Source organism: Hemicordylus capensis, chromosome 2 (assembly GCF_027244095.1).
Source record: "Hemicordylus capensis ecotype Gifberg chromosome 2, rHemCap1.1.pri, whole genome shotgun sequence".
Classification (NCBI taxonomy): Eukaryota; Metazoa; Chordata; class Lepidosauria; order Squamata; family Cordylidae; genus Hemicordylus; species Hemicordylus capensis.
In genome coordinates this window covers 410,506,013-410,519,738 of record NC_069658.1, presented here as the reverse complement: position 1 = coordinate 410,519,738, position 13,726 = coordinate 410,506,013, and the positions used below count along the sequence as shown (strand labels likewise).

Below are 13,726 nucleotides of genomic sequence, written 5' to 3'. Positions count from 1 at the left end.
AATAATAAATGAATAAGTTGGATCCCTGTCTCCAAGGGGCTCACAATCTAAAAAGAAACATAAGATAGACACCAGCAACAGTAACTGGAGGTACTGTGCTGAGGGTGGATAGAGCCAGTTACTCTTCCCCTGCTAAATAAAGAGAATCACCACGTTAAAACATTTAACTCCACCACGTTTAACTCTTTGCCAAGTTAGCAAGGGTTAGGGGTACATGGTGAGGAAGCCTAAGTTGCTTCTCAGGTTGGCCTTTGTTCGGGTTGAAGATGGTCAAGAACCAGGCCTGCAGGTATTACATGTGTAGGTGGGCTAAACGAAGGTTGGCAGTCGTGGATGCCATGAACCCCAAGAGACTTTGAATAGAAAGGGCTTTGTGAATCCTGGTAGAGAGGACATGATGGGCCATACTCCAAATAGCTAACACCCTGCAGGCTGGTAGGGAAGCCATCACAGTTGAGTCCAGAATGGTGTCTATGGTAATTGTAGGTGTGAGATTGGATTTTTCCCAATTGACCTGCAGGTCCAGGTGGTCTAGGAGAGCCAACGTAGTATTCAGGTACTCTGTAAGTTGATGTTTTGTTTTTGTCACCAGGAGCCAGTTGTCAAGATACGGAAATAGACGGATGGCGTATTTCCACAGGTGGATCACCATGACAGCCATGTACTTGGAGAAGACCTGTGGTGCCAATGATAGGCGAAAAGGCTAGACCATATACTGGTAAATTTTGTCGCTTACACAAAAACATAGATACTTCTTGCGGGAAGGTTGGATGGAAGAGAGACAAACCATGCATTTTGGGAAAGAAGGATTTGTGTTCAGGAAATCATGCAAAACTTGTGGTAGCAGACAAATTCGTTGAGAGCTCTTAAATCCAGAATGGGGTGATGCCCGCCATCCCGTTTGGGAATTGTGAAGTACCTGGAGTAGAATCCAGAAGAGACGGTGTGGCACACTGGCTGAATGGCATGTTTCTGTAGAAGGTGACAAATCTCCAGCAATGTCAGTGAATGGAGTGCAGGGGATTAAACTTTGTGGGGACATCCGGGCTCACACTTCCTCCAGGATTTCCCAGAGGGGGCAATGCCCCTGCCGGGCTGCCAGGTGGGGATGGTGGTGCTCAAGCCCTCCTCTGGATTTCCTGGAGGAGGCAATGCTACCCACCCACCCCCAGGCTGCCAGCTAGCATCAGCAAGCTCTCATGCTCAAGTTCATCATTCAGTTGATCAACACAGTCAGTCCTGTGTTGTCTTTGTAGCAACTAAGCAAGTTCTTAGGAGGTATAGCTGCCTCTCATGGCCCTTTCACTCTATGATTCTCTGATTAGAAGTAGTATAACAAGGAGAAAAGCTAGTAGTGCTCTATGCATGCAGGTGCTCTGCCCAGAGAGAGCCCATCCCCTAAGGGGAATATCTCACATGTAGTCTCCCATTCAAATGCAAACCAGGGTGGACCCTTTTAGCAAAGGGAAGAATTCACACTTGCTACCACAAGACTCCTCCTCCCATGTGCCCTGTGCCCCCCCTGGGAAATTGAGAATATGACCCTGATGGAGTGGTCTTCCAAATCCTCAGGAAGAATGGCAGCTGAATTAATTCTGTGGCATATCCCATTCTCACAATGGTCAATACCCAAGAGTCTGTTGTGATGTCCTGCCAAGCATCTGCAAACAGAAGAAGATGGGAGCCTGGTGTTAGCATGGAGTCATGCCCTCTTGGAGAAAGCAGGTTTGGGTTTCTGTGAGAGCGTTGGTTGGTAGTGGTTGCATTTATAGTCTTGCTGACGAAAGGGCTGATAACTTGACTTTGATTGTCCTTGTGACCAAAAATGCTGTTTCCCCAGTTTAGATTAATAATAATAATAATAATTTGCACAGGTTGCTTGCCCTTGTCCAGAGTAGGCTGGGGAGTGGTCACAGCCTTGCCTTTGAGTGAGGTGGCTCTCCTGGGAGGAGGTGATGGAGATAGGAAGTGAGGCGCGTGAGGGCTATACGCCCGAAGACAAGAGGAGCCCATTCCCAGTCATCTGCCTCCCAATGCTTGCATCCTGGAGTAACGGGCAGTAGGGTTCAACCTGCAGCTGCACCTGCATATAGTCCATTCAAGGGTGTTCATAATAGCCTTGAATTAGAGTTCTCCAATAATGCTCCCTCCCTCCCATAAGGTGGAGTTCGGTAATAGCCTGGGGAGTGCCCACTACAGCAAGGCCTGTATTCAGGACAGATGGGCTCATGAGTAGATTCAGACTCAGAGCGTCTCTGTGGTTCACTGTCTTGTTCGAGATTGGGGTGGGGCACAGGCATGATGCTCTCCCTTGACAGTGAGTGGGAGGGAGCCTGAGGGAGAGGCAAGGTAGCCACTGATACAGATTGCTTGGGCTGTGGGTGCTTAGCTGACTTTTTCTTTTGGGGAGGGCTCCCCTGTACTGGCCTTGTCTGCCACTGCAGGTACAGAGTGGGGTGCAGGCGGTTTGACATAGGAGTTCCAGAAGGCCCTCCAACGGTGATTGCCACTGGAGTAACAGGTGGGGCAGGCACCTCAGGGCAAGTTTCCTCAGCTGTGCTAGAGCTCATAAGGGAGCCATCAGGAAAGACAGTGGAAAAAATGGGACTACGACTAAATGTAAAGAACTTGAAGACTAAACTAATGACAACGGGTACAGCAACCAGCCTCAGAACTGACACTGAAGAGGTAGATAGCTTCTGCCTTTTAGGATTGACAGTCAACAGTAAGGGATCCAGCAGTCAAGAAATATGCCGCAGACTAGCACTTCGTAGGGTTGCAGTGAAGGCCTTGGAAAGGATATTTAGATGCCCTGACGTGTCTATACCCACTAAGATTAGAATCGTTAAGACAATGGTCTTTCCCATGACACTCTATGGATGCAAAAGCTGGAATTTGAAGAAGCAAGATAGAAAAAAAATATTGACCCTTTAGAACTTTGGTGCTGGAGAAGACTTTTGAGGATACCATGGACAGCCAGGAAAACAAACAAATGAATCATAGAACAAATCAATCCAGAATTTTCACTCGAGGCACAAATGACCAGGCTCAAACTATCATACTTCGGACACATTATGTGAAAACCCAGCTCCCTTGAGAATCCATAATGCTGGGAAAAGCTGAAGGAAAGAGAAGAAGAGGAAGACCAGCAGCAAGGTGGATGGAATTTAGGACAGCAATGAATGCACCACTGAGAGACCTTAGAGGCCAAGCTGGAGACAGATCATCCTGCAAAGAATCTGTCTATGTGGTTGCTAAGGGTCGACACCGACTTGACGGCACTTAATCAATCCGTAGCCGGAGGGGGCTGCACGGCAGGAGCAATACTGAGGAGCGGCAGCTGCTGCTTCGGCCAGTGTATCAGGGGCAAGCAGGGCTTTCTTTCACAAAAGGGCGCGAAATTGTGAGGCACGGTCGCGGCGAGCGAGCCGCTTAGGGAGGCCTGCGCAAATAGTGCAGAGGTCCGTGGGTGGTTCTCTTCCAGGGACCACCAAACACAGGCGCTGTCGGTGGCTGTCTGAAGTAGGGAATTGCAGGAAATACACGGTTTAAAAGTAGCAGCCACGGCCATAAGCCAAGGGCTTGGGCGAAGGGGGGCGGGGCAGGCACCAAGCAAGACACAAAACGGACAGATTGATGAAACGACAGGAGGAGAGCAAGGACGAATAAAGTTAACCAAAACAGAGAGGGAAATGGCGTAAACAAACCTAAAGCTTTCCTTTAAGCTTAGTCGCAGGCAAAAGTGAGGAAAGAAGGTTCTCAGAAACCAACGTTCGTAGTGGCGGTCAAATAACGAGGTAAAGAGATGGGCGCCTACACAGAAGATAGGGGGGGGCGTGGCTCGTGTCAATCTTTAGCTAGCCGGGGAGGTTCCGAGAATTGACCCCTAGAGTGTGAATGGCAACGGCCACTGCGAAGAAAGAGCCCCTCGCACCTCCCGCCGCTGCCAATGAGTGTTCCGCAGTGCAGTGCGGGGCGGATCCTAGCGGCCGCTTGTTCAGTTGGGGTGGGAGAGAAGGGCTCGGCGCGCCCCCATTGGGCCAAACCTGGGAGAAGGGGAGGTGCTCGCTCGGCCACCGTGCACGTGCCGCTTGGTCGTGCAACATGGTATCGTCTGCGAGTGGCAGCGGCGGCCGTGGCAGGCTCGGTTAACTGTGGCGCAGCGAGTGAGTGGATATCCAATCTTGCTCCTTGGGACAGTTTTTTTGTACCCGTAGAGCTTTCTGGCTTAGCCCCAAGGGAAGCTAATCGCTTTGAGGGGACTAGTTAATGGGTGAGGCCCAACCTGAGCGTTTGCACCTACCTCGTGAGAAGTGAGGCGCCTCATAAACTGGGTGCATTCAGGCTGTGAGAAACGCGGAGGGTGGTAGCAGATCAATTTGATCAATTCTTTAAAAATGCCCCCAAACCAGAATGAAAGGCATTTGAACAGTGTACTTCAGGAGTGTGAATGTCCTGCAATGGGATCGTGATAGTAAAATGCAGGGTCACTTCAAAGACGTGCCTCTTAAAATAAGGGAGATGTATAGCCCGATATACTAATGACTTAAAAACACTGGCTGGGGATGGGAAGGCATGTTTTGGGTAACGCAAGGTGGTAGGCTGTGCTTGGGGGAGGAGGACGACTGCGGTGCCGTGGAGTTTTCCTGCTTTGTTGCTGGGCATTGCCTGACGGGGAAGCCATTTGTTTAGCCCCCCCCCCCCCCCACTCAACTGACAGCCCTGTCCGGCGCTAAAGTGCTTGGTGGGTGTGACTGTGGCCTAGTTCGCAATTTGTGCCTTCGCAGGGAGCGGGACTGGTCTGCAGGGGTCGCTGGTTGCTTCCTTGTAGAAAAAGAGGAAGGCCGCTTCCTCACTGCGCTCAGGGGGCGGCAGAGAAACCTCTCGACCAGCGCAGGGCAAACTTGTTGAACTGCAACTCCCATCATCCCCAGCAACAAGACTGAGGATGATGGGAGTTGCAGTTCAACAACATCTGGAAGGCCAAGTTTGCGCACCTCTGCTCTAACTGTTCAGCAAAGCGGCCGTTCTAGCATCAGGCAAGATTAGACACTCGAAATCGTATTCTTTAAGAGGTGGTTCTCACAAACGAAGGAGGAGGTAAACCTCTCTCGCTCACCCCCACCCCAACTCTCTCTCTCTCTCTCTGTGAGAATCTGCGGCTCCGGCTCGCCCAGCCGCTGCCCGCCCCGCCCCCACACGACGGCATGCCTGGCTTTCTGCCCAGCCGCCCCCCTCCCCGAGCTTTTCCCTCGGCTGCCGCCGGCCGCTCTCCCCCCAACCCACAACTCGCCCGCCCCCCCCCCAATCTCTCTCTCTCTGAGCATCTGCGGCTCTGGCTTGCCCAGCCACTGCCGCTGTTTACACCCCCAACACGCGCGCACACACACACGCCGGCACGCCCAGCTTTCTGGCCGGCTGCCCCCCTCTCCGAGCTTTCCCCACGGTCCGCCGGCGGCCCCACAGCAGCCGCTTCTTCTTGGGTCACCGGAGGCTGCTTCTCGTCCCCGGCCCAGCAACAGCCGCTTTTTCTCGACCCGTCAGCAGCCGTGGCCGTGGAACCTTGCAAGGGTTCCGCCACTCTCGCGAGATTTCCACCACGCATTTTTCTCAGCAGGTCTACGAGAAATAATTATATAGAAGATATAGATAAGTATGTTTAACATTTCAGCCCATTTCATATACACTTGTGTAAGTCCCTTAAATCTTTTGTGGTACAATGTGTCTGCAAAGCCCAAGGAAACACTTGCTTATCTGCCTGTAGGTTTCCAGAAGCATCTAGTGGGTGACTGCGTGAAACAGGATGCTGGACTAGATGGGCCTTGGGCCCGATCCAGCAGGGCTGTTCTTTTGTTATGTTTTTATCTGAGTGGATGTTAATAGAATGGGCAGATTCTGATTACTATATATCCCCAAAACTGTAGATACTAGGACTATGCATGGGCTGAATTATTGGCCTGCTACTGATAACAATCCAGGCCATTATTGCATTATGCGCACAATGCATCAGGACCCAATGGGATGCTTACTTTTTAATGAAGAACTGACTTCTCTGAAGAAATTGCCTGTCTTCTGGGCAGCTGCAGACATGGCATATCAAATCCCTGCCTGCCCTTTCCTGGTATCATTCTACTTTGCACCAGGAAAGAAAGTAACATCATGAATTTGCATCCTCTTCTTGGTGCATTACTGTGGAGAAAATGGCTACACCCTATAATTACAGGTAAAAAATACTAATTTTTTTCCTTAGTAATGTGCTAGGAAAAAGGCCAGCATCATGCTGTTGTTTCCATTACTAGTGCATTGGGGGCAGTACCAGGAAAGGGATGGTGAGCTTTTGAAACCCTGCGGTTGTCTGCAAGGCAACCAATTTATTCAGAGAATTTGGCTCTTTGTTAAAAGATAAGGGATAATATTTGATCTGGTACCAGTAAGATTTGGTGTTGTATCTAATTGTCTGGTGATATCAGAGACATTTTTCATCTGAATAGTTACCAGTGAGAAATGCCCTTATAGGAGTTGCATTGGCTCTGATCCGATTATTGGGCCAATGTGATGGACAGCCCTAGTAGATACATGGAGGGAAAATGTGCTGCAAAAATAGTGTTTGAGCTCAGCTTTGCTGCTGGGGTAGTTTGGGGTGGTAGCAATTAATCTGTGTGCAAACTACTTATTCCCTTTTTAATGTTGGGTTGTACAGGATGTGAGGAACTGCTGCTGCATCTTCTAGTACAAGTGTAAATTATTTTGAAACAGAACTGCTGGAGGATTGTGCCCCTCCTATTTGTGCCCACCTGTTTGTCTCTCCCTTTTTCATTTTACCACAAAATGGGCAAAGCATGCTGTTAATATAAGACAACCCCTACAGCATCAGACCAAGGGTCCATCTAGTCCAGCATCCTGTTTCCAGCAGTGCCCAACTCAGTGCTTCTGATAAATCGAGAAGCAGGGTGTGAAAGCAGCAGCCACCCACTGTTGAGTGACCTCCAGCAATTGGCATTCCTGAAGTTTCATTTAATTGTTCTGGCCACTGGTAGACTATCCTGTATTGTATCAAATCCTCTTAAAGCTATCTAAGCCAGTGGCGGCCTCCACCGCACTTTTTGACAGCAAATTGTACATGCATTATGTATTGTGTCAGTATTTTGTCCTGAAACTCCTGCCAGTCAGTTTCACGGAGTGACTTTGAGTTCCAGAGTGCAAGATAGTTCTTGCTAACCAGTTTTTCTACATTGTGCTTAATTGTGTAAACCTATATCATGTCCTTTCTTAGCTTTGTTTTTCTAGACTGAAAATCCCCAAGCATTTCAGCTTTTTCAAATAGGCAAGATTTGGTTGCTGTTTTCTGTGCCTTTTCCATCTCTACAGTAATGTTTTTGAGATGAAGCAACCAGAATCATCTACAGTATTCCAAGTGTGGCCTTGACCATAGATTTGCTTAAGAGCATTGCAACACTGGCTATTTTTGTTGTCAGTCTGTTTCCTAACAGTCCGTAGCATGGACTTTGCCTTTTCCCATTGCCACCACATCTTGATTTGATATTTTCATTGAGTTCACCAAATCCAAGATCTTTCCTGATTAGTTAGACTCTATCAGTGTATACGTGAAGCTAGAGCTTTTGCCTTGGTGTGTACAGTTGTGGACTGCCTTTATACTGTTTCAGTACCAAAAGGAGGACTGTAGCGGATTATAGCCTTTGTCTCAGAGCAAGCTCACGTGAAGGAAAGAAATGCTAAATCATCCCTCCTGAGCTTTCTCGCAAAGGCTACTCCTAAAACTCTTCTTTTTTCTCGGTAGGTTCAAAAATGGTTGCCGCCACCACCCTTCTCTGTTACAAAGCTTGAACCTCCTTGGGCTTGGGGTGGAATTCCCAGGGAAAACTCTCTTTCTTTTGCTACTGGAGAAGTACAAAACCCATCATTTTATCCACCAATTTATCTAGGACAGAGGTTGGGCTAAATCATCTGTAACTTTCTTGTTCCCTGATCCCTTTTTAATAATGATTTTGTACCGTCTACCTCCCAATTCTCCAGTAACAAGGCCAATTTTGGAGATGGCCTAGTGAATATCATTAACTCATCACTGAGGGAGGGTAGGATGCCTCTTTGTTTGAAGGAGGCAATGATTAGATCACTTCTTAAGAAGCCTTCCCTAGATTTCTCAGTGATGCATTAAGCATCTATTTCCAAACCCCAGTCATAGAGGCAGTGGCACAGAACCAACTGAGGACATGGCTGGTCCATGCTTTTGGCTCTTCTCACTGGCAGCCAGTCGGAAAAAGGCCACACCCTTCTTGTCAGCCATGCAGCTATGGAGTTGCCATTCAAGAGGGATGCCAATACACCCCATCCTGGACTGGCCAGCCTGACAAGCCACCAAGCTGCCTGGGGAACAACAGTCCTGGATGTCCACAAGCACAAACACTCCAAGTGGAAGCACAAGCAGGCTACCACATCATGGCGCTGGGAGGGGGAAGCCAAAAAGCAGACCCAAGCTGGGAAGTTGGAGCAGCCAAATTCTGTTTTTCACACAGAAGGGGTGGGGTCCACCCCCTTCCCCATGTGGGCATGTTTGCTCCCTAAGTCTTACTCATGACCAGGGCAGTCCACTGGTGTCACCACTGTGGCCTCAGTGGTTCGGAGTACGGCAGAACTGCCCATTTGCCCATGGGTCGCTCTCTTCTGAGAGTGGCAGACTAAGGGGAGCAAGGAACAATCCTCCATGCAGGAAAGCTGCGGGGAGGGGCACTTGGGCAAGTGCTCTCCTGGTCTCGGTGACTGCCGCCAAGCCACTGTCAAACCCTGTGCCCTGCCCACCCACCCACCAGTGTGCAGAGGTGTACTCCTACTTGCAGCCCCCAATGGGCAGTGCAGCCATCCCGGGGTGGCTGGAAACTGGGGCTCTCCTGGGAATCACTGCGCCTTGAGATCTACATACGCTGCAATGCCGGCCCAGGAATTTTGAATGGCTGGTAGGGTCCGCTCTGCGGCCCACTGCCTGCACTGACCATGAAAATGGCTTATGTGGGGTTGCTATTGGCAGGGTCTGTATGGCAGACCCAAGCAGCGAAGCTGGAGCAGCCGAGTTCTATTTTTCACACAGAAAAGGTGGGGAAGGGACTCCCATCCATTTCCCCTTTGGGGGGTTCATGCCCTCAGAGGCTTGCTCATGAGCAGGACAGGTTACTGAGGTCAGTGGGACCATCAGAATAGAAAGGAAAGAAGTGATTTGCTTGGGAAAAGCACAGCTGATTCAAGAGGACAATATCTCCCCTTCTCCACGGAACACCTCCCTCACAAGAGCAGTGGCCATGGGTGCTCTGAACAGAGTGAGGATGGTTTCTGGCTCACAACTGTGGGGAGTGCTGTTGCAGGGAATACATTCCTAGTCCTGGGGACCATGGACAAGCTGCTGTGATACCGTGCCCCGTTTGCCCGCACATCCATGTGCACAGGTGTACCCTTTCCAGTGCCCCAGAATGGCCATCCTGCTTTCTGGCGGTGTCCAGAGAGTGGGGGCTCCCCTCTCCCGTCCATCCCCGTGCCTGCAGATCTGCATGCATCGGGAAGACAGATAGGGAACCGGGAGTTCTGAGTGGGTGGAAAGGTCTGTGCCAGAGTCCAGCCATCCACCAACACCACGCATGCGCCATGGCAATGGAAAAGGGGTCATCTGGATGCCCTCTGGGTGCCAGTAGGGATGTGCATGGTCCGGAGCAGTCCGGACCGGCACCGAAGGGGGGCCTTCCTTTTAGGGCGGGGAGGGCTTGCTTACCCCTCCCGCCTCTTTGCCCCCTCCAGCGTCCGTATTCTATTGTATAATTGGGGCGCTGGAAACCAGCCGCCTCCGCCGCCCCCCCCCCCCCGTGAGCGGATTAGGGGCAAAGGAAAGCTACTGCCGCCCTCCCGCCGCCCCCCCCCCACCCCCCCCCCGAGTGCTCACCACGTTTGCCAAAAAAAGAGAGGAGCTCACGAACAGAGCTCCTCTCTTGCCAAAGTCTCAGGCCCAACTGGGGCCTTAGGCGCGCGCGCACGCGCGATAGGACTCCGGATCTAATGGAACTTTCGCCGGAGGCCCGGTCTACCCGCCGGGAAGAGGACGGGTAGACCGGGCCTCCGGCGAAAGTTCCATTAGATCCGGAGTCCTATCGCGCGTGCGCGCGCTCCCAAGGCCCCAGTTGGGCCTGAGACTTTGGCAAGAGAGGAGCTCTGTTCGCGAGCTCCTCTCTTTTTTTGGCAAACGTGGTGAGCACTCGGGGGGGGCATCGGGTGGGAGGGAGGGGGCGGGAGGGCGGCAGTAGCTTTCCTTTGCCCCTAATCCGCTCACGGGGGGGGGGGGCGGCGGAGGCGGCTGGGGCGGCTGGTTTCCAGCGCCCCAATTATACAATAGAATATGGGTGCTGGAGGGGGAAAAGAGGCGGGAGGGGTAAGCAAGCCCTCCCGCCCTTAAAGGAAGACCCCCCACCCGGACCCGGATCGGCCAAGTCCGAACCAGTCTGGAAGTTCGGAGGCCTTTAGAATGGTCTCCAGACCGGTTCGGACACACCCCTAGGTGCCAGGCTATGGCACATGGGGTGTGGGGATATCCCCTGTGGTACATGCAGGGCTACAGGAGGATTTGGGGAGAGGGAAGTTGGGCCTCCCCCCATTTTTCAACACAGAGAGTCAGGGGCCCCACTAGAGCAGGGCCCCCTTGGATTCCCTGATGGTCTGTTTGGGAGCTCACAGTCCCCAGGTGGGGATAATGCCTTAACAGACACAGACCTATTCCCAGTAGACTGGCCCTCTCATGAAAGCGTGAGCCTTCTGGGCAGCAAACTGCTTTCAGCGGCTTTAGTGATGGGTCTGCTGGAGAAGTCTCCCCTGCATCATCTTCCCTGGTCATGTTGGCACAGACTCCCCAGTACCCTTTGCCCTGCCTCATCTGCATATGGCTGGCAGAAGCAGCACTGGCTTTCAATGCACTTCCCTTGCCAAGGGTGGGTGGGGCGCTCCGAAAAGGCAGGGTCCTGCCTGGCACGCCCTGCTGGAGCTCATGGCCAAGTGGCTGATGCAGTGACGCTTTGCCGACAGTCTGGCTGTGGAGCTGGCTGGGATTGGACTGGGAGGCCAAGCAGCAGGGAGGAGCTCCCCTCTCCCTCAGCTGCAGTTCGGCTAATGACAGTTTGCTGTACACTGCGGAGTGAATTGGAGTGAGGAATTGTAACTCTAGTTAGGATTAACTGTAGTTAGAGTGTACGTCTGAACCCAGCCATTGTCAGAGAAACTTCAGCTTGTTACATTGTGGGGCTGCTTTCTCTAAAGTGGATCCTATTTAAAAGCAAAACCCCTCTAGCTATTATTTGCCACATTTTTTTCAGCCACCTTGAGTAGTGACTGCTATCAATACTTTCTGACAACTTGTGTGCCATTGGGTCGGCTTCACACTACATGACAATTGTGCATGGGCTATGTATGTTTCACCAGGTATACCCGAGTTAATAGGCATCAAATTATGATGCAGTTATCATAATTCGTAATGGATATGTGGTGTACATGTTAATACAGAAAGACAATGAAGAGGAGCTTGATTATTTTCATAGACAAGAGGCAGCATCCAGACTAAATTACTCATGACTAAGTCCCATTGAAATTAGTGGGACCTTAAGTGGCGCAGAGGGGAAATGCTTGACTAACAAGCAGAAGATTGCCAGTTTGAATCCCCGCTGATATGTTTCACAAACTATAGGAAATACCTATATTGGGTAGCAGTGATATAGGAAGATTCTGAAAGGCATAATCTCATTTTGTGCAGGAGGCGGCAATGGTAAACCCCTCCTGTATTCTACCAAAGACAACCACAGGGCTCTGTGGGTGCCTGGAGTCGAAATCGACTTGACGGCACACTTTACCTGTTAGTTGTGAACAAATTGTCTCATTGATTCAGTAGTGCTTAGTCATGGCTAACTAGTCTAAATGCTACTCAAGGAGTCCAAAATTTGGCAGTAAAAAGTCAGACCTTCAGTTAGAAACAACAACAACCACCCAGTGCTTACAGTTTGAGAGAAATTATACAAGTGTGGCACATATACATCAAATCAGTTAATTTTCTGAGCAATTTCTCTTCTGGAGGTTGTTGCCTTCTCTCCACCCCACCCCGTTCCATTTTGTGTTTATTTGTGAGGAACTGGAACTGAAACATGTGGAATGATGTAGGAAGGAAATATATCTGTAGGTGGGAGTGAGAGATGAGCCTTGGAGAACTGGCTGATACTTAGGTTTACTGATGTAATTCCTCCACCCCCGATTATATTTTAGCAAAGCCTCTAAACCACATGGGCTAAAAACTTGCTTTTCATAGGAGAAACTGATTTTCAGGACTCTGCTCATGCTGTTGCCTAGGTTGGTCTTAGAGACCACAATGCATTCAAGGCTGATCAGATTTCCAGAGCCATGTCCCTCCTCCCATTATAGCCAGTATCTGTGCTTCAGCACACCGGCAGCTTAAACCTTGCTGAAGTTGATGGAATGGAAGCAGTCCAGCTGTGTCCAAGATTGCAGCCATAGACTGAACAAATGATACCTTAAAGCTGAACCAAATAGTTAGTGAAGATCAGCATAACCTATCCTTTTTGCTCACAAGTCATATAGTTGCAGTCACGTAAGAAAGCTAATTAGCTTCAGGCTGCTTCCTACATTACAGTTCAAGGACAGGGAACAGCCCCATGTCTCAAGAATGGCAAGCGGCAACAGGCAGACTCAGGCAGAGCACAGACCCGGGCAGGTGTGCAAAGTGAGAAACAGGCATGCTTGAGATGGCAGGATCCACCACACGGGTGAGGCATCCCGTGTTCCAGGGATACCTTGGAACCAGCTACACCAGGGGTGTCAAACTGTGGCCCTCCAGCTATTGTTGGCCTACAACTCCCATCATCCCCAGTCACCATGGCCAGTAGTCAGGGATGATGGGAGTTGTAGGCCAGCAACATCTGGAGGGCCTCAGTTTGACACCCCTGAGCTACACTGTTAGCTCCGCTCCTGTTATAATGAGGAGAGCTGGTCTTGTGGTAGCAAGCATGACTTGTCCCCTTAGCTAAGCAGGGTCTGCCCTGTTTGCATATGAACGGGAGACCTGATGTGTGAACACTGTATGATATTCCCCTCAGGGGATGGAACCACTCTGGGAAGAGCATCTAGGTTCCAAGTTCCCTCTCTGGCATCTCCAAGATAGGGCTGAGAGAGATTTCTGCTTGCAACCTTGGAGAAATCACTGCCAGTCTGTGAAGACAATACTGTGCTAGATAGACTGGTGGTCTGACTCAGTATACAGGTGAAACTCTGAAAATTAGAATATTGTGCAAAAGTCCATTAATTTCAGTAATGCAAATTAAAAGGTGAAACTGATATATGAGACAGACGCATTACATGCAAAGCGAGATAAGTCAAGCCTTAATTTGTTATAATTGTGATGATCATGGCGTACAGCTCATGAAAACCCCAAATCCACAATCTCAGAAAATTAGAATATTACATGGAACCAAGAAGACAAGTATTGAAGAATAGAACAATATCGGACCTCTGAAAAGTATAAGCATGCATATGTATTCAGTACTTGGTTTGGGCCCCTTCTGCAGCAATTACTGCCTCAATGCGGCGTGGCATGCATGCTATCAGCCTGTGGCACTGATGAGGTATTATGGAAGACCAGGATGCTTCATTAGCGGCCTTCAGCAATTCTGCATTGTTT

At 50.2% G+C, this 13,726-nt stretch overlaps 1 protein-coding gene across 27 annotated transcripts in view; it reads left to right on the top strand.

Moving 5' to 3' along the window:
* Nucleotides 1–702: 702 nt before the first annotated feature.
* Nucleotides 703–13,726, top strand: part of ARSG (arylsulfatase G) — a 196,321-nt gene continuing 183,297 nt past the window's right edge. For 4 of the 27 annotated variants that reach the window (XR_008314763.1, XR_008314762.1, XR_008314764.1 and 1 more), the window contains exon 1: nucleotides 3,966–4,166. The gene's annotated coding sequence lies outside the window, so the exon portion shown is untranslated. Of the gene's footprint in view, nucleotides 719–3,561; nucleotides 3,798–3,965; nucleotides 4,167–4,945; nucleotides 5,101–5,390; nucleotides 5,654–13,726 lie in introns of those variants that run through there. The other 23 variants (XM_053288951.1, XM_053288949.1, XM_053288925.1 and 20 more) reach the window with 19 other exon arrangements.